The sequence below is a fragment of the Canis lupus genome, chromosome 5 (genome assembly GCF_011100685.1).
Source record: "Canis lupus familiaris isolate Mischka breed German Shepherd chromosome 5, alternate assembly UU_Cfam_GSD_1.0, whole genome shotgun sequence".
NCBI lineage: Eukaryota > Metazoa > Chordata > Mammalia > Carnivora > Canidae > Canis > Canis lupus.
The window spans coordinates 27,323,903-27,345,534 of record NC_049226.1 but is presented as its reverse complement, the minus strand read 5'-3'; the positions used below and the strand labels follow the sequence as shown (position 1 = coordinate 27,345,534).

Sequence of the window (21,632 nt, the reverse complement as noted above, 5' to 3'; positions counted from 1 at the left end):
GGAGTCAACTTCCAGAGATGAGGCCTCAGGATTTCTCAGCTTTGTTTGCCATGCTATCAGCAGATACAAGTAATTTTCACTAAGTAAGTAGTTTCCTCAGACTCTTGGCTGTTTGGTCCTTAAACATTCCTGTTCTTTCCTTCTTTGAAGTATTCCAGTGGTGATATTCATAAACAGGTTATTGTCAGTTTATATAGGATGATAAATTTTTCTTTCATTTGTTTTGAAGACAGAAAGCTCATGTTTAAAATCATATGGGTATGTCTGAAGGTATTTGTAAGTTGGAAAATGTTGAATCATTTCCGTAGGACTGACTAGATGGAGTCAAGAGGGGAAGTTCAAATTACTGAATCTTAAATTCTGCCTTCTTAATTTCTGTTTCAATTTCTCAGAATTGGGGTGGCTTTTGAACACCACGTGCAGAGTAGACTCCCTATGTCTCCACGGGGATCACAGATTTGGTGACAGCTCCCTATCCCGCTGTACTTGGAGCAAACTTTCCAACAATGAACCTCCGGAAATGAGTGTTTCTGTCAGCCAGGAGAGCCCCTGCTGCCTGGCTGGAGAGAAGGGCAGGCTGAGCTCACAGATGGAGAACAGTGCTGTTTTGAGGTGTTTCATAGAGAGTTTATGTATCTGAGCCTGTGCATTGAAACTTGTCCTGCTTAGTAGCCCTGTTTCATTCTCAGAAGCATACACTCCTCCCATCTCCTCTTCACCTGGTTCTGAAAGTTTTACATGAGATGCTATATTTCCTGTGTTTGCAGAGGTTTTTAGTTTATCTGCTGTCTTGCAGAAAACATGTAAACGTGTTATTTGTTATCAGGATACGTTTGGGTGGCACTATTCTTTAAAGAATCTCCATATGATTAAGTGATTTGTTTCTAACAACAATGTGAAGAAAATAGTGTAACTACTCCAGTAGCTATTTAGTTACAGAATGTTTTAAAAATTGGGGTACCTAGGTGGCTCAGCGGTTGAGCATCTGCCTTCGGCCCAACGTGTGATCCTGGGGTCCTGGGATCGAGTCCCACATTGGGCTCCCTGCGAGAAGCCTGCTTCTCCCTCTGCCTGTGAAAGTTTTAAAAATCTGAATGAAGGTGTATGGTTTAGCAAATATGCAGTGGAAAGCTTCATCTGTGAGCAGCTCAGGGAGATCTGTTGGGGATGCCGTTTGAAGGGCATTATCTTGAGTTTTTGCTCCAAGATCTTTCTCCCACCAAATGGTCTTCTAGCTCTCCCTATAAAATTATGTTGTACACTCACCAGAGGTGAATTTTATATATGCAAATTATTTGCATTAAAGCTGTTAAAGCAAAACAAAACAAACAACTCTGGTCATTATGGCCTTGGGTGTTTTTTGTTTTTGCTCTCTCTCTCTCTCTCTCTTTTTAGTGATTGTGTTTGAGAAAGAGTAATTATTTTAGGGAACATAAATTGACAACTCACTCATTTTAAACTCTGATGGGCCTTGATGCTAAAGATGGGAGGAAAATGCTTATGGCAAGAGCTATTGTATAGATCCATTTGTGTTGTTTCCACTTTTTACCTGGGGCAGATCTTTCTCCACAAGGACACACTGCCTTCCAGTGTAAATTAGGTTCTCACACTGCAACATGCCACCTAGAGTGAAATTCTTGATTTATACCCATTTTGAGCAGCTGTGGCAGCTATTTTATTCAATATTAAGCTCCGCAGTCAATCATACATAATAAAAGTGAAGCCTACATAACTCATTGAGATACAGTGTGAGCCAGCTCCTTGTACACTGACAGAGCTTACAAACAACTAAATGGCTGTCATTTCTGAATGGCCCTACATCATAAAATTTATATTTTACTTTAATGTAAAGACAACCCAGATACTTTTAAATTTTTACAAAATTATAAGAACTGAGAATGGAGGGCCTTTTTTCAAAGTATCCAGTGTAAATGTGGAGGCATACAGATTTTGGGGAAAAAGAGCACATTTAAGAAAACTTTGGTATGACTTACATATTAGAAGGAAAATGATGAGGAGGATGGACAAACACGTATCTTGAGATTCTAATTCAATAAGCAGCATCCATATTTTTGCCTGTTTTTGTTAAAATTATGTAAAATCTTTAAAAAGACTGCGAATTAAAAAGAAAACGATGGCCTCTCAGAGGCTCAAATTCTATCAACCGATTTTTATTGAGCTATTAGGGTAAACTTTTATTAGATACTGTAGTAAATGCTGTAAACACAGTAGAAATTAATTTAGCTTCCTACTATTTGGTAAGTCATGGTGGGCACAATGCAAATGACTTTTTTTTTTTTCAACATTTAAGGATAAAATTCACAAAAGAATATAGATTTAGAGTAGAAAATCACTACAGCTTTGGGCAGGCAGTAAATAAAATCTTCACAAACATGGACTTTAAGACAGTTCTTAAAAGATAAATAGGTTTTATTTGTGAAGGACAACAGTAGCTGGAAGGATTGTTTGATAATTGGAGCAGGAGTGAACCACACAGCACAATGAAAATGTGTCTGCAAGCCCAAGTGGAATGAATACCCTCTCTAACTCTCTGGACACTTAGAAGCATAAGAGGAGCCAAGGATGGAGATATTTCAATATTACTATTGAAAAGATGATGTAATATGCATTAAAAACTAAATAATAGCAAAACCCATAATCTTATATTATATCTTTTTAAATTGACTTCTAGTGTTTCCATATATACTTCTTTACCTGTATGTTTGAGGAAATTTGTATTTTATTTTTCTGGATCTTGGAGATCAAGAAAAAATTAGTTGAGAAGTCAGGAAAGTGATTATTTTGCATGAATTACAGCTTAAATCAATGTAGAGGCATCACTGGTTTGAAGGAAGACAAGCTGACACACAGAGTCCACAGTTAAGGATGCTGATTCTCAAGTAGGAGAGATGTGATCATGACCTCATTGGCCAGGCTTACTTGTGTCCAGTGTTATAGGTATGTGTTTATGGTCCCTTTCTGGGTTAACAGTGAATTTCTATTGCAAATAATCTATCTGAGAAATAACAAGTTTAGGCAACAAAGTAAGTCCTTAAAAATGGCAATTTGGAAACACTATTCCTTTGAATTCTAGTTCACAGGAAAACTATAGATAATACAATTTAAAAAGTTTAATCTTGGCAGTTTCTAATAATGTTTTCCTGTGTATCATGGTGTTAGAATATAATATTCTCTGACCTCAACTTGAGGTCATTTCTGTGATTTAGCAAATTTACAGTCTGTTTATAGAGACATGCAAATACAGGATGTCTTAACTGTTCATCTCACTGCTTTTCATTGTGTTGTTCCAATGCTTATCTGTCACCATAATCAAGTTCTGTATGTGACCTTTCACCAAAAACAATGTGAAGATCTAAGGAATAGTTTAACATACCATGGGGTACTAATGTCTTAATTTAATGCTTTAGACTATTTTATTTTATTTTATATTTTATATTTTATTTATTTATTCATGAAAGACAGAGAGAGAGAGAGAGAGGCAGAGACACAGGCAGAGGGAGAAACAGGCTCCACACAGGAAGCCTGACGTGGGACTCCATCCCAGGACTCCAGGATCACACCCTGGACTGTAGGCAGAGCTAAACCGCTGAGCCACCTGGGATGCCCCAACTTATTTATTATAAATGTATGTTTTTGATGGTCTGGTTGGAGATTTCAACATTTCAGATCATACATTTTAAGAAGTAGGCTTAGGAAATGGCTTAGAGAAAAGTCTAAGAATTATAATAAGCAAGATGCATTTTGATAAGAGTACAAGAATGATTTATCAGTCAAATCAGGCTACATTTAATATCCTTGCTTGTCTTGTGGAAATTGACACATCATTTTTTCTTTCACATTTTCTTCTGCAAAGCCCTGAAGCAATGTGTTTTGAGAAGAAGGTCAAGGAGGAAGAATGCTGTCTTCAGCATCATTCTCATTTCAAACCTAAAATTACATCTGCCCTGGATTCTAGAAAACATTTTTAACTAATAAAATGCTTCATCTAGTAAATCTACTAAAATTCCACAGTCGCATTTCCAGTGAATACTGGGAAATTTGAGAAATTGTGAGCCACAGTTGATAGAAAATAATAGCTAACTGTGTATACGTATTTTAAAAATTAGTTTTTTAAGGTGATGTTTGGTTTTTCACTGTATTACAGTGACATAATGGGAACACCAAAAAAAAAAAAAAAAAAAAAGATTCAGTAAAGTGACATGATTCCCTCATTTCCTAATGAACCACATGACTGCTTCCATATGATAGTCATGTTGCTTTCTGAATTCCATCTTCTCAAAACTTGATTAATTAATTTGCTTGAAGAATGAACAACTATTTTCCATGTATGTTATATGAAGAAGAGCACATGGAACCTTGATAAAATTAGGCCTCATTAGGAGCCTGAAGAGCAAGGAGTGGGATGAAGACATTAGGTAGCTGCCGAGGCGCCACTGAAGGCAAGTCAAGGCCACGATGCCATTTATCTCAAATTTCCAAGAGTGATTCCCATCCTCGTAGGTAAGTACAGACTCACCTGATTCCTGCATAAGAAGATAAACACAGCCCAAACTACGCCACTGCTTAGCAGAGCTGAACATTTTTTTTCCCTGCATATATGCTGATCCAGGCTGCATGGTGAGACCATGGGCTCAACAACCATCCCACTCAAAACCCCAGCAAACTCAAGGATGCTAAAGAAAGAAGCAACAGGCAGAGGTCATAGGGCAGTTCACTGCAAATTTGCTTTATGACCTAAATTTTAAAAATAATCACAAAAAGTCTTCTAGTACAAAAACATAACTGAAGGCATTCCAAAGGAGCTAACATGTTAGCTACCCCAGAAAGAATATCTCCATCCTTGGCTCCTCTCATGCTTCTAAGTATCCAGAGAGTTAGAGAGGGTATTCATTCCACTTGGGCTTGCAGACACATTTTCATTGTGCTGTGTGGTTCACTCCTGCTCCAATTGTCAAGGCTCAAGAACCCCTACTCCTCTACACCAACCCTTTGTAATTCCCAGAGCAAGAACTAGTTTAAGAACACAGTTGTGATTTCCAGGTTATTATAAGATTAAAGAAAGATCTCCCCTTCCCCGTCCTTGTCTTCATTGTCCTTAGTGGCTAGGAGTTTGGGCTGTGTGATCTTGGCAAAATTACCAAGTTTTGTGTTTCCAAGTTTCTTCATTAATAAAATAAGATTAATGCAGCTTTTTTTTTATTAGGCAATTACAAAGATTCATTAAGATCAAGTTGGCAAAGTGTTTATCATAATGTCAGGTGTACAGAGAACACTTAATAGTTAGCAGGTGCTATGATATGGTTGTAGTTGCTGGTGTCATGGCCTCTGAGTAGTAGGGCACAGCTCCCGTGGCAGGCTGCAGGTAAGACCCCATGCTATATGTTTATCAAGGACCTGTTTTTACTTGTTCACATCTGTATCTCTCTCAGTTAGTGCCTGATAAGTATACTTTTCAACAGAGTAGAACTTCATTGTGGATCCTCGGGTAGAATTCAAATGGTGGGCACTTGAGATGAGTTAAGAAGAGGAAGTCAAAAAAAAAAAAAAAAAAAAAGAGGAGGAAGTCAGCTGCTGCCAGGACCCGTGAAGCGGTGACCCTGCTGCGTGTCTGGGAGTGCACTCTAAATGAGTCAGCACTTCCAGGAAGTCCATGGGCGGGTCTGGGGCCTGCTGTCCTGGCTGCTCTTACAGTTTGATTTTTCCCTCCAGAGAACACAGACAGTTGAGCTCCCATGGAAGAGGAGGAAAGTAGTAGAAAGTGTGAAGGACAATTAGACAAACAGCTTGACACGTTCCAGAATGAAGATAAAGGTTGGTTACTGCTGATGCTCAAGGTCATTTTTCTCACAACTTTGGCTCTTGGATTATCCTTTATGGTTCGTGGCAGAAGCTAAAATTCATGTTTTCTCATCCTCACAGCCAGTAGTTTACAAGTGACTCTTTACGGGTGAGAAACTTCTACTGTCTCTGGAAGAAAGCCTCCAGGCAAGTTTCTTTCTGTTCTATACTACAGGCAGCAGCGAGGAATAAAACTGCATTCACTGAAGTGATCTGCACTTTCCACCAGATGCTGGGCCCTAGAAAGGACATCAGGCTGCCTTTGAGATGCTAGGGTTCCACTCAAGGTATGAACCTGTAGGTAATGCCCGGCTCCCTCATTATGAAATTTTGGGGAATTTACCTTTCTGGGCCACACTTCTAACATATGAAAAATGAGACCAATAATAGCATCCATCTTACTAGATTGTTTTGGAGATCAATGAGTTAATCCCAATAGAACATTTAGAACAGGGGCCTGTCTGTATCCACATTCATTCAATAGTAGCGTTTACCTCCCCAGGAAAAATCACCTTCTAGTCATTTGGTTATTAAATGTCAATAAGTCCAGCATTTAGGTAGGTCTCTTACTTTATTAAAATCTCAGGAATAGGGCAGCCTGGGTGGCTCAGCGGTTTAGCGCCACCTTCAGCCCTGATCCTGGAGATCAGGGATCGAGTCCCACGTCGGCCTCCCTGCATGGAGCCTGCTTCTCCATCTGTCTCTGCCTCTCTCTTTCTCTCTCTCTGTGTCTCTCATGAATAAATAAATAAAATATTTTAAAAAATAAAATAAAATAAAATCTCAGAAATAGTAGTTAGCCCATGTCCTACCAAAGACCTTAATTAGCCCCACGTGAAATCTCATCCTGTATCTCGGTTTATAAGTCAGGTTTGAGAAACTATACCTGGTGGGGAGACGGAGGAGTTTTCAAATTCTTCCACTCTTCCTTCTCCTGGAAAACAAATGCCTTTGCACGAGTCACTCAGCCCTGTTAAAGAGGACGATTAAGAGTTGTAGATGGCTATTGATTAATTATAATCCACCACAATTTACTTTTAATCATTCTGGAGATAATCATAAAAACAGACTCTAAAGGTGAGCAAGTTCTTTGAATTTGAATTCACATTTTACACTTGAAGAAATGGTCTTCATTTGGACTCAATTAAACCCTTTCCTTTTGAAGAAGAGAGTCTGGAATGGGAATTCTGGTCTTAGCCATGGCCTGGCTGCTGTGTGTCATCCCCAGTACTTACCCTGAGCGTGTCTGCTAAAGGAAGTTGAGGGTGAGGGCCTGGAAGGCTCCACTTTGCCAAGTGCATGCTGCCTCGTCCAACTTTCTCCAGCCACCGTGTGATCAGCAAGCCTATAGGTACAGTTTTAGCAGCAAAAATAAATGTGAAGCTGCTTTAGTTCCAAAGGACAATGCAGTTAATGTAGATATGAATCTCTTATTGACCTTGAATTCCTTTGAATTTATTAATTTGTGACCTGGCATTAAATTTCTCATATCAATATTTGTATCTAATTGCAAAGTGAACTCCACACATGCCAGTGCTGAGTTATTTCAGTTCAGATTAGAATGGGCAACAAAGACAAAAGTAAGGAGATGTAGTGCATCTAATCCCCTAATAGATGGCAAAAATCCAATTCAGTGTAGAGTAAATATGAACACTAGTGCTCAGAGAAGCCCCTAGTACATGTATGATAGACTACTAGCCGGAGGAAATGTGGAGGCCCAGTTTGGTGCAAATGACAATTTTGGCCTGAGGTAAACAGGCAGCATCCTGTTATATAGTTTGGATGCTAGAACGAGAGGCTTTCTGTGGCATGGTATTTTTCTAAACTGTGTTCACGCTATTTTTGGCTCCCATGTCTTCTCAGAGAAAAGATGTCACATTTTGATACCACTGTTGTAGAAAAAAAAGAGAGTATGGCTTTACATGCCTACAAAGTGGAAAAGGGGAGACTTATGATTGTTTTAATATTGAATATAGTGTATTTTTATACTGCCAAAAAATAAAACAAAATGTGTATGTAGCACGCTAATAGCAGCTGGACAAAGGTCATGTCTCTTACTCATGTATATTCAAGTAGTATTTGAAAGATCCCTTTAATCTGTAATAAAGGATGGTAATGGAATTTTCAAGATTAATATGTAATATGTTAAACAGTTGAAATGATGAAGGAAAGCATACGTATCTTGTAGAGAGATATCAGGAGAGATGGGACACCAAATGGAAGATTACTGGGTTTTGTTTTCTTGTTTTTTTGTTTTTTTTTCATTACACATGTAGAAAGGTTTCTTTTTCTGGTATTGATTTTTCTTGTTTAAATACTGTTTATATAAATCATATGTAGGGCTAATGACTACCATCTGTACACAAATGCATTAACAGAAGTGATTAAGAATATAGATGATTCATAAGCAGTATCGTTTTCATATGCATATAGCTTTGTGCTGCCTTGAAGAATACAGATAGGAAAGGCAGACCCACACACATACTTCTTAAAAAAAAACACCAATAAAACTACATTGCATTGTTATAAATCGCAGATGCAAAATAAGGTTGTTTCTTTTCTCTTCCTCAAGTGCAAGGGCATAGACTCTTGAAAACAGGAAATACTGATGTCCTTGTAGAGATTTAAATGAGATGATAGAGCAGGCATTGGCTATGACATAAAGTGAATGTTTCCCAGTGAGACAACCACAGAGTTTTCTTTCTTGTGAGTGACAGTGTGTCTTTCTAGGTCTCTGTGCAATGCTGAAAAGACTAGTATGAATTTCAGATTGTTAGGAAATAGCTCACTCCACAGGAGCTCTCAATTCTCAAGACTTTATGAAAAGTAGCTCTCAGTCAGAGCTGCCAACCACATTAGAATAATCTGGAAAGCCCAATTCCACTTAACTTTCTCTTCCTGAAATATTAGAAAACAAAATACACAAAGAGAAATAAGATCAGACTTTTAGACCTCAATATTCCAGTCACTAATACATTAGGTGAGTCAATCTCCTGAGCACACATAGTCACCTGTAAAACAGGTTCCCTTAATGCAAAATAATGCATTCTTATGGGGTTGCGGGTTTACACAAACATTAATTGAGATAAGGGATGTCATAGGGTTTCAAAATGCAGAAAATGCCATACAAGTGTAAAGTCTTATGGTAACTTAAAATTTTTAAATGCTTTACTCCATAGATCTATTTTTTTTACCATCTTAATAACTTCATTTATTTTTTTAGAGATTTTATTTATTTATTTGGGCTCACGCACATGCCACACGAGAGAGAGAGAAAAAGAAAGAGAAAAAACAAATGAGACGGAGCGGCAGAGGGAGAAGCAGGCTCTCCATTGGGCAAGGAGCCTGATATGGGGCTCCATCCCAAGTCCTCAGGATCATGACCTGAACAGACGGCAGCCACTTAACCAACCATCTGAACCCCCTGGTGCACCTACCTTAATCATTTTAAAGGATATAGTTCAGTAGTGCTAATTTCTATTAGGTGTTTAAATTTCTTTACTGAGGTATAATTGATAAAATTGTAAGATATTTAAAGTGTAGAATGTGGGATCCCTGGGTGTGGCTCAGCGGTTTAGTGCCTGCCTTTGGCCCAGGACGTGATCCTGGAGACCCAGGATGGAGTCCCACATCAGGCTTGCATGGAGCCTGCTTCTCCTTCTTCCTGTGTCTCTGCCCCTCTCTCTCTTTCTCTGTGTCTCTCATGAATAAATAAATAAAATCTTAAAAAAATAAAGTGCACAATGTATACACATACACACTATGAAAAGATAGAATTAATCACCCATCACTTGGTATTTTTATCTTTTTTTCTTTATGTTGAGAACATTTAACTTCTACTTTGTTAGCAAATTTCAAGTATACAATACAGTGCTAATAACTCTAGTGACTATGTTTTACATTAGATTATCAGACCTTATAAATCTTACAAATGAAAGTTTGTGCCCTGCACCAATCTTTCCCTATTTCCCCCATACCTTAGGCATTCATAACCATATTTCTATTCTCTGTGTCTATGAATTCAATTTATCTAATTCCTCTCCTCCTCCTCCTCCTCCTCCTCCTCCTCCTCCTCCTCCTCCTCCTCCTTCTTCTTCTTCTTCTTCTTCTTCTTCTTCTTCTTCTTCTTCTTCTTCTTCTTCTCCTCCTCCTCCTCCTCCTAACCTATTCTTTCTCCTTCTCTTTCTCCTCCTCTTCCTCCTCCTCCTCCTCCTGCTCCGTCTTCTTCTTTTTCTTCTTCTTTTGTTCCACACTTAAGTGATATACTATAGTATTTGTCTTTTTTTCCCTGTCTGGCTTTTTCACATAGCATTATGTTCTCCGGGTTATTCCATTCATATGATAGTATGTTCTTCTCTTTTTAAGGCTAAATAATATTCTATATAATATATGCCACATTTTCTTTATCCTTTTTTTATCCTTTTATCTGTAGGTAGATATTTAGGTTATTTCCATACCTTGGTTATTTTAAATAATGCTGCAATGAATATGGGAATACATATATCTCTTTGAAATAATGGTTTTATTTGCTTGGGATATATACCCAAACCTGATACTGCTAGATCATGAGGAAGTCCCATTTTTAATTATTTGAGGACACTCCAGACTGTTTTCCATTATGGCTATATCATTTAACATTCTCACCAACAGTGCAGGTTCTCTTTTTTCTATATTCTTACCAGCATCATTCATCTCTTGTATTTTGCTAACAGACATCTTAACGGGTGTAAGGTGATAACTCATTGTGGCTTTGATTTGCATTTTCCTGATGATTAGTGATGTCAAGTCCTTTTTCATGTACTGGTGAGCCATTTGTGTGTCTTTATTTTGGAAAAATGTCTATTCAGATCATTTGCCCATTTTTAATCAGATTATTCATAGGTTTTTTTGTTTTGTTTTGTTTTGTTTTTTGCTGTGAGGGGTGTGATATCATTATATATTTAGGACATTGATGTCTTATAGATTTATGATTTGCAAGTGTTTTCTCCCATTCTATAGGTTGCCTTTTCACTTTGTTAATGGTTTCCTTTGCTGTGCAGAAACTTTTATAGTTTGAAATAGTCCCACTTTAATTTGGCTTTAGTTGCATTTGATTTTGGGGTCAAATCTAAAAAAAAAAATATTTACTAGACTAGTGTCAAAAAGTTTACCCCTTCTGTTTTCTTCTAGAAGTTTTAGTTTCAGGTCTTACAGTCAATTCTTTGATCCATTTTGGTTGATTTTTGTGTATGGAAAAGATAGGAGTCCGCTTTCATGATTCTTAATGTGGGTATTTAATTTTCCAAAAGCGTTTATCAGAGACTATCCTTTCTCCCATTGTATATTCTTGGATCCTTTGTGGTAAATTAATTGAGCATATATTCATGCATTTATTTCTGGGTTCTCTCTTCTGATCTATTGATCTATGTGTCTATTCTCATGCCAATATCACACTGTTTTGTTATTATTGCTTTACAGTGTAGTTTGAAATCAGGAAGTATGATGCCTTAAGCTTTGTTCTTCTTTCTAAAGAAGATGGCTTTGGCTATTCAGGGAGTTTTGTGGTTCCATGTAAATTTTATGATTGTTATTTTCTACATCTGTAAAAACTGCCATTGGAACCTTAATAGAGATTGAATTGAATCTATAGATTGCTTTGAGTAGAATGGACATTTTGATAATATTAATTCTTGCAATCCATGAACACAAGATACTATTTCATTTATTTGTGTATTCTTCACTTTCTTTTATCATTGTCTTCTAGTTTCTAGCATACAGGTCTTTTATCCCATAGGTTAAATTTATTCCTTTATATTTTATTCCTTTTGATGTGATTTTAAAGGGATTATTTTCTTTATTTCTCTTTCTGATAGTTTGTCATTGGTGTATAGAAAGACAACTGACTTTTGTAGAGACTTGTATCCTGTAACTTTACCAAATTTGTTTACTAGTTCTAATAAGCCTTTGGTGGCATCTTCAGGTTCTTTTTAAAAATATCTAATATCATTTTTCTGCAAAAAGAGGCAAGTTTACTTCTTCCTTTCCAATTCAAATGCCTTTCTTTTTCTTTTTTTTTTTTTTAAATTTCTTGCCTAGTTAATTAGGACTTTCAGTATTATTTGGTATCAAAATGGCAATAGTAGGTATCCTTATCTTATCCCTGATCTTAAAAGCAAAGTTTTAGAAGAAGACATAGACATGGCCAACATGCACATGAGAAAATGCTTTGCATCACTTGCCATCAGGGAAATACAAATCAAAACCACAATGTGATACCACCTCACACCAGTGAGAATGGGGAAAATTAACAAGGCAGGAAGCCAAAGCCACAAATGTTGGAAAGGATGTGGAGAAAGGGGAACCCTCTTGCACTGTTGGTGGGAATGTGAACTGGTGCAGCCACTCTGGAAAACTGTGTGGAGGTTCCTTAAAGAGTTAAAAATAGACCTGCCCTATGACCCAGCAATTGCACTATTGGGGATTTACCCCAAAGATTCAGATGCAATGAAACGCTGAGACACCTGCATCCGGATGTTTCTAGCAGCAATGTCCACAATAGCCAAACTGTGGAAGGAGCCTCAGTGTCCATCGAAAGATGAATGGATAAAGAAGATGTGGTTTATGTATACAATGGAATATTCCTCAGCCATTAGAAACGACAAATACCCACCATTTGCTTCGACATGGATGGAACTGGAGGGTATTATGCTGAGTGAAATAAGTCAATCGGAGAAGGACAAACATTATATGGTCTCATTCATTTGGGGAATATAAATAATAGTGAAAGGGAATAAAGGGGAAAGGAGGAAAAATAAGTGGGAAATATCAGAAAGGGAGACAGAACATAAAGACTCCTAACTCTAGGAAATGAACTAGGGGTGGTGGAAGGGGAGGAGGGCGGGGGGTGGGAGTGAATGGGTGACGGGCACTGAGGGAGGCACTTGACAGGATGAGCACTGGGTGTTATTCTGTATGTTGGCAAATTGAACACCAATAAAAAATAAATTTATTATAAAAAAAAGCAAAGTTTTCAGCTTTTTATTATTGAGTATGATGTTAGCTGTGGGTTTGTCATCTCTGGCTTTTACTATGTAGAGATACATTCCTTTTATACCCAGTTTGTTGAGACTTTTTATAATAAGAGTATGTTAAATATTTTTAAAGTTTTTTTCTGCATTTGTTGAAGTGATCTTATGATTTTTATCCTTCATTCTGTTAATATAGTATATCATACTGATTGATGTGGGGCTGTTAAACCATTCTTGCATCTCTGCAATAAATATCCTTTGACAAAATGGACTTTATACCAAAGATTGTAACAAGAGGTGAAAAAATCCATCATCTAGTGATAAAAAAGTCAATTTATCAAGAGAATATAATATTTGTAAATACTTTTGGCCCAACATAAGAGCACTTAAATACATAAAGGAAATATTAACACACATGAAAGGAAAACATAGATAGCAATAGAGTAATAATAGGGAATTTTGATATCCCACTTTCAACAATGCATAGATTATCGAGGCAGAAAATGAATACAGAAACACTGGAATTAGGCTCTGTTAGACCAGATGACCTAAGAGACATATACAGAACATCCCAATAAATAGCAGTAGTATGCACATTCTTCTTGAGCACATAGGACATTCTCCAGGATAGATCACATATTAGGCCATTAAATAAGTCTTATTAAATTTAAGGAGATTGAAATCATATCATATATCTTTCCTGACCCCAATCATATGAAACTGGAAATTAATTACAAGAAGAAAACCGGAAAATTCACAAATATTGTGGAGATTAAACAATGTGCTTCTGAACAACCAGTGAGTCAAAGAGGAACTCAAAAAATCAATTAAAAAATATCTTGAGACAAATGAAAATGGAAATACAGCAGATCAAAAACTATGAGATACGTCAAAAGCATATCTAAGATGGAAATTCATAGTCATAAGTACATTAAAAAGAAACAAAGATCTCAGGTAAGCAATCTAACTTTATGCCTCAAGGAACAAGAAAGAGAAGACTAAATTAAGCTCACAGTTACTAGAAGGAAGGAAATAACAAAGATCAGAATGAGATTAAATGAACTGGAGACTAAAAAAACAGTATCAATGATCAATGAAACTAAGAGTTGGCTTTTGGAGAAGATAAGCAAAATGCACCAATCTTTAACTGGAATCATCAAGAAGGAGATAGGCCTCCAACAAATAACAGTATAAATGGAAGAGATGCTAAAACTGACACTGCAGAAATACGAAGGATAATTAGAGGTTACTATGAATAATTTTATGCCAATAAGTTGAACAACCTATAAGTGGATAAATTCTTAGAAACATACTGAAGTTTGAAATCAGGAAGAAATAAAAAATCTGAACAGGACAGAGGAGAGAGATTGAGTCAGTAGTCAAAATCCTCGTAATGAAAATAAGTCGAGAACCAGAAGGTTTCACTGGTGAATTTTACCAAACACTTAAAGAAGAATTCTAATCTTTCTTAGACTGTACCAAAAAGTAGAGGAGGGAGTAGTTTCAAACTTACTTCACAAGGCCAATGTTACCAAAGCCAGGCAAGGAAACGACAAGAAACGAGAACTTCAGGCTAGTATCCCTCCTGAGTATAGATGCGAGAATTCTTAATGTATTATCAGCCAATCAAGTTCAACAATACATTAAAAAGATCATGCACCATGATCAACTGGGATTTATTATGATTAAAATTAACATAAGTCGTTAAGTGATCACTAAACAAGTACCTACATGCTTATGGAGGAAAAAAAAAAACCACCCGTGCTCTTTGTCCATATACCTAAATTTAGTATGGAAGCAGAAGGAATGTGTAGAATGGGAAAAGAAAGAATCAGGGTATAGAAAAACAATGATATTAATAGGATATTAATAGGAGGAGGTATAAAAAAAGTAAGTTTCAATAACTTTCAATAGAATAAGTTTCACAAAATGCTGTGAACTGTCTACATATAGCACAGACTTCTAGGAATTATTAATTTCTAACCTTTCATTGACTTTGGTCTATTTTACAACTCTTTGTAAATTGTGGGTCACTGATATACATGCAAATTATGTCTTGTCTGGTAGAGGTTTAATTATCTTCACTTCTACCCTGTGGAAAAACCAGTCCTGCCACCATTTACATATCTATTTCCATACTCTTGATCTATAAATGTGCCCGTTTTTAAATTATTTTTTGAACCAGTTATAACATTTGTTTGAATCCCTCACTAAATTAGTAGATCTTTAAAATATGTTCATTTTTATATGGGCTTTAAAGTCATAATCTTATCCTTTACTGAAAATTATATTTTTTAAAAGACCAGAAGAAAAGTCAGCTGAAAAGAGGGCAATTGAATGATTATTCAGAGAAGCAAAAGGACATGCAGAATAAGATGTTCCTGAGATCAAGGGAGGAAAAGGTTTGGGGAATGAGGGAGTATCCACACAGCTCCAGGGCTGTCTTGTAAGTTGAAGGAGTTGAAGAGTATTGCACTTGGCAACTGAGTGATCACTGGTATCTCTCCAAGTGTATTTTCATTAAGTACAGGGCAGAGTTCTGAGGAATGAATATGAAAAAGGAAAGCCGTAAAGGGAGACAATCTTTTCCTGACATTTTGTCTTTTGACCCTTATTCTGTAACCATAAAAATTATAAACAGGCCCTATCAAAAATACATAATCCATAAAATGTTTAAAAATTAATGCAAAACCCACCTGAAAACACACTGACACTTTTTGAACATCTTTCTATATGTTCCTCTAAGTGGACAAGATTTAATATAAGTAGGATCAAAATCCATCTCCCTACTTTTAAGTCTCTAACCTAATTTTTTAAAAGATTTTATTTATCTATTCATGAGAGACACACAAAGAGAGGCAGAGACACAGGCAGAGGAAAAGCACGGTCCCTGTGGGGAGCCTGGTGTGAGATTCCATCCTAGGACCCTGGGATCATGATTTGAGCCAAAGGCAGATGCTCAACCACTGAGTCACCCAGGTGCCCTCTAACCAAAATTTTTAAGCCATGTTTTAGTAGATCTCAAAGTTTTTGTTTTTAATTTTAGTGCTTTAGTGGAAAAAATATACTCTGGCAAAGAAAAATAAATAGCAAGATAGGTAATTTGGATCTGTTTGCATGACGATTAATTTCTTATATTACTCACATTTGTATAGTATTTTACAATTTACAAGGCATCTCCCCTTGTTTCATTTCAGTTAACCCTCAAATTCTTTGAGGTATGCTAAGGAGGAATTATTGTCTTCATTTACAATGAGGAAGCTGAGCTTTAATATAAATACGTAGTCCAAAGCTACAGAACTAAGTGGCCATTGTATATGCTAGCATAAAATAAGTATTATTTAAACCACTGATTCAACAAAAATATGATGGAGACCATGAAAACAAAAATAAATAGAAAATGATTTCTTTTCTTCTTTCTGCAATTCCAAGTTTAGTGAGAAAAGCATATAAACAAAGACAAGAAATCACTCTGAGAAGTCTGTATGGAAGATTTGAGCATGTAGGGGAGGGAAGTCACTTCTTGTTTGATGATGGGATTTGGGGGTCAGATCACAATAGAATAAGTATGAACTAGACCAAAAAAAAAAAAAAATGGACAAACTACCTCAAAGGAAATCTGGTTAGATATGAGGTAATGCCTTCATTAGGGATCACTGCTTTAGATATGGATTTGTCTTTAAAGAAAAGAAAAACCAACTTTATTCCAAGATTTTATTAAATTTTAGTGGACAAGCAGAGCAAAGTGTAAGTCTGTGAACTTCTTTTCAAGGTAAGCCTGTCACGTAGACACAATGAAAATGAGTTAGAGTGTTTTACCAAAACACTATTAAAGTATGCATGTCATCTCTTCAATTTCAAAGATTCATGCTTTCTGTCCTTATCCAGAAAAATTGGCTATTGTTAAAGAAAAACTCTATGGAGCTGAAATATTCAGCAAGTTCAGGCAATTTCGGATCTCTCTTAAAATGGCAGAGAGAACAGGATGCCTCAAAATCTGACCTGGCTGAAAGCTAGCAAGCATTAGTGTATAAGCAGACACCACCTTGGTCAGTGGTCTCTGTTCAGGAAATGAGGAGTCAGTGACTCGTAACAGAAAGACAGAATGTTTGCTTATGAAAGTCTACAAGTGAAAGAGAACTCCAGACAAATGAACGGGTTACTCTGAACTGAACGCAGACACTACCCTGCTTTAGAATTGAATTCTGAGTTGATTTCAAAGAGGTCCAACTGACCTATTTAGATACAAAAAGCTTATCTTTCTTCTTTCTTTCTTCGGGCGGTCTGCGTTGCGTGGCGGAGGGGGAGTAGGGCGCGGGGGGGTGCGTGCGTGCTGCGGGCGGGTCTGTCTTGGAGGGGAGGGAGGGATTAGGAGGGCTTGTCGGGTTTCTTCGTGCGTATGGGCTGGAGTGTATGCTTCGGTCTTGCTCTTTCTTTTCTTCTTCGTTCTTTCTTTCCGTACTTAATTTCCTTCCTTCCTTCCTTCCTTCCTTCCTTCCTTCCTTCTTTTTTTCCTTTCAAAAAACGATATGAAGGGGCACCTGCTGGCTCAGTTGGTTAAGTGTCCGACTCTTGATTTCAGCTCAGGTCATGATCTCAGGACCTGAGATCAAACCCCACCTTGGCTTCTGAGCCCAGCAGGAAGTCTGCTTGAAATTCTCTTTTCCTCTGCCCCTCCCTCCACCCTGCTCAAATAAAATAAAATAAAATAAAATAAGATAAAAACAATATGAAGCTAACTCTTCAAAAGGACCATCAGAATTACTTAGGAATATCGGCCTAACCTAGCGATACTAGACTATGTTATAATCAGTTGACAGTGTTAGAACTTCACTATCATATGAATGATGTAACACATAAACATTTTTTCTTTGAGGATTGGTGGTTTTATTATTTCAAGAAATAAAAAAAATTAAAGAAATTGAAAACTCAGCATTTAAGATCCAAGGCTTCACTAAGCATCATATCGGCATGTTACATCTAAGTAATAATCCTAAATAAAGCATTATATCAACCTAAGCAGGAAAGAAGATTTTTTTTTTCATTTGCAGTTATTCTACTTTTAATTTAAACAGATAAAGTCATCTCTACATTTTTAGTTCAAGATCAAGAATGACATTTTATGCATTAAGATCTTATCTGGGAAAATAATTTATATGTAAGAGAGCAGATTTTATGAATAGGGACTGGGGCTTCATATTTAATTAACTTAAAGCTCAGCTGCAGAAAATAAGTGCCATCACAGAGTGGGAATATATGCATTGAATAGTACTTGTAATTGATGTAACTAGAGGAATTTCTTTCATTTTGAGAAGAGTTTCCATTGTGTGAATCCTATAAAAATGCTATAAAATGCAGTTTGAAATATAAAACATGAAATTTAAAAGTGACTTTAATATTTAATCTCTTTGGTTTAGAAATGGGAATGCATCACTCATTACTCAGTTATTTTCATGTGCCTGCAGCAGATGTGAGTCTTGTTCTATGAACCCAGGTGAACATGTATTTCCACTTTTTTCTTTTTCTGTGAACTTCCTTAATTTCTACTCTGAGCACAGCCCCCAGAATTGGATGGGAATTCAACTGTAGTTCATACTCTTTGGATTGTACTCCCTGTCCCAGCTTTTGAGGTCTGCTTAACTTGGAGGTCTTACTTGGAGCCAAGTTGTTTAGCTTGTTTTGCGATTAGTCTCTGTTGACACTGATTGTTGCTAGGAATCCCATTGTCCTGGTCCATTTAGAAACATCCAAGCTGGCACTGTTCTACTTCTAGTATGTGGAGACACAAGGCTCTCTGATGAGGCTGGGAGTCCCAGGCCTGCAACCAGGAGTCCTGACACACCACACTGCTGATTCCTTGGTGATTGTCTTAGAGCCTGCAACTCAAACCCTCTGCAGCTCACGGGTCCCCAGACCTTCATCTCTTTTCTCCTACTTCCAGTAATAGTATTTGAATATTACATATCCCTCTTCCTTCATACATTTTCTCCAGATTTTGGAAAATAAATCCAAGAAACCCTGCTACTAACTTCTTAAGCATATATGGAACAAGATGTCTGCCTCCTTGCTAGAATGGAAGGAATGGAAGAAGGTAAGGAAAATAATAAACTCAAAAATCATTTTTCCATATTCATAAAGCAATTTACTAGCTTTTATGGATCTGCTGTTAGAAACCAGCACTTCTCCCCTCCAAAAATCCTATTGGCCAATTCCTTTGACTTAGATGATGGATACTAAATATTAATGATTTAAGGTGTCTTTAAATTTGGAATTATTAAAATATTTATGTTAACTGAGTGTCTAGTCCCATCTGATTTGAAATATCTTGGATCTTGGATTTTTAATCTTCACTGCAGTAAGTTTACAATATAGTTTAAAGACTTTAAAGTCTTTTAAAGTGTGACATATGCAGATACTATGTTCCAAAGAGTAATTTGTGAAATGGCTGAAATTAAAGAAAAAAAAAAAAAGATAATGCTGCCTACTTAAATTTATGAGTCAATCTTCTCATATTCATCTCTACTATTCCCATAGAATCTGCCTTTAAAGTGGTCATTCTTGGCCCTGTGGGTTTTAGTCAATCTATGTTGGTTCATCTGGGATTTGTTTTGTTCTTGTCTTTGCTTTTCACTCTCACTATGAAAAGTACTGGACGAGGATGCCTGGGTGGCTCAGTGGTTGAGCATCTGCCTTTGGCTCAAGGCATGATCCCCGAGTCCTGGGATTGAGTCCTGCATCCAACTCTCCACAGGGAGCCTGCTTCTCCCTGTGCCTGTGTCTCTGCTTCTCCATCTATATCTCTCATGAATAAATAAATAAAATTAAAAAAAAGGTACTGGATGATCTTTCCTAAAGTTACATTATGTTTTATCTCCCTTATGTACAGCAAAATACTTAAAATCCAAGCATTCTCCATGTTACTACAAAAAATATTTTGTGGCTCATTTTTTTCATTAATGATATGCTTGCTACCTTATAGTATATATATACTTTTAGCCTCACATATGCTGAAGCATCTGGAAGACATATTCTCATATGAAGATTGACATGGAGGAAGTTTGCCAGTGAATATTCTCCTGAAACAAGATTTGTAAAAATGAAGAAAACAGGACTGGACTTAGGGAGGTGAAGTGCAATGCATTTTCACTTGAGGCCTCTCAGCCAGTCTCATGGGACACATACCTGAGCTGGAATAAAACTTTAGGGATATGTAGTATAATGGGCTTGTACCTTTGTACTTGACTCCAATTAGCAAATAAATGTGGCCTCCACCAGGGAAAAGACATGCACTTGGTTTGATGAAGACAACATAGGTTAATTCTTGGGGATAGGCTTAGAGGGGAGTCCTCGGCAACCAGCATTCTTTGCATTTGGGGGAGAGTGCTTTAGTCATGGAGGGGGATCCGAGGTGCATAAAAGAGCATCCCATTAAGCCTTTCAGATACACTTGCTTTATAAAAATACATTTATCCCTTCTAGGAACAGCTCCTTCAGGATTTCAAATGATGTGGGGTTTTTTGTAAGGAAACTTAGATAGACTGGGAGGAAAGATAGCTCCAGCTGCAGCAGCTGCTCCCAGGGCTACACTTGAAATTTATCATCTCTGCCTTCTCTCCTTTCTATTTTTCCTTCACACTCAGCTAGCTTCAGCTAGTTTTGGAGTATTATCTGCTGACATAGCCCAGACCCACATCACTAAGTGAGCCAAGATCCAGTTCAACCAATATCTTTCTAAGTTTCTGGTTACTATATTTCTCTGTATCATCTCAGTTAAGGAGGGGAGTACCATGACATGCCCCCAGTGAGCACCTGGATGCCAAGTGTGCTTGCTGTGTCCCCCACTCTCAATGTATAGATTCAACCCTATCTTGGGAAGATCAGGGTCATTTGCTCATACCTGGAAGTTGACTCGATTCCTTGTCTGTTCATCTCTTGGCACAAGAAGCCCAAAATGATGAGGCAGTAGTCATAGCTAAACTATAAATGGGTGCTCTGAGAGAAATATATGCCCTTTGGAGGCTTCTAGAAGCAGGTCTCTGTGTTGTAAGACAAAGGAGCACAAACTCTACTTACTGAGCTATTAAGAGCATCAGGGAATGGAGCCACTTTTTACTTCCACCTGTAGTTCCAGGACTCCTGTATTTTATCTACTGGGCACATTGCACCATAAATAGTATTGATTTGGTGGTATATCTTGCATCCCGGAGATTGGTGTGACATTTTTTAGAGAGCATGATATCCAAAGTGGCACCTCTGCTAAACCTTCAAAAGGACCTATCATCATTCTTCAGACTGGCCTTTGTGTATTGCAGTATATGCAATATATACCATTTATATTGGTATATATAATGGCAATATATACCATTTATATATATTGGTATATATGGTATATATACCAATATATATACCATTTCTAAATGGTAGCTTCCATGATCAATACCATGCTCATCCTCACACTTGCTTTTCTGTAGTGATTCCTTGATTGATATAATATTGTGTGTGAATCATAATTGGATGGGAATATGCATTCCCTTGAATAGTGTACTTGTTTAGGTCTTGTGGATAGGAAATACATGTAAAAATATCATAGAAGCAAGGAGTCCAGTAAGGAGTTATGAAAAAATTATCCATATGAGAGATAATATTGGTCTTAATGAAAACTTTGGCAAGGGAAATGGAAATAATGGGTGGCTTTGAGAGACATAGGATTTAGATTGAATTGATGTGGATGGAGAGACAGGAAGAAGACAAGGAGGGTGCCTTCTT

General features: G+C 37.1%; 1 long non-coding RNA gene across 4 annotated transcripts in view; it reads left to right on the top strand.

Moving 5' to 3' along the window:
* Positions 1-5,665: 5,665 nt before the first annotated feature.
* The window catches only part of LOC106558805, a 55,898-nt gene continuing 39,931 nt past the window's right edge, over positions 5,666-21,632 (top strand). For 2 of the 4 annotated variants that reach the window (XR_005359355.1, XR_005359357.1), the window contains exons 1-3: positions 5,668-5,832; positions 6,035-6,146; positions 18,859-18,957. This is a non-coding gene — a long non-coding RNA (uncharacterized LOC106558805). Of the gene's footprint in view, positions 5,833-6,034; positions 6,147-18,858; positions 18,958-19,512; positions 19,572-21,632 lie in introns of those variants that run through there. The other 2 variants (XR_005359356.1, XR_005359358.1) reach the window with 2 other exon arrangements.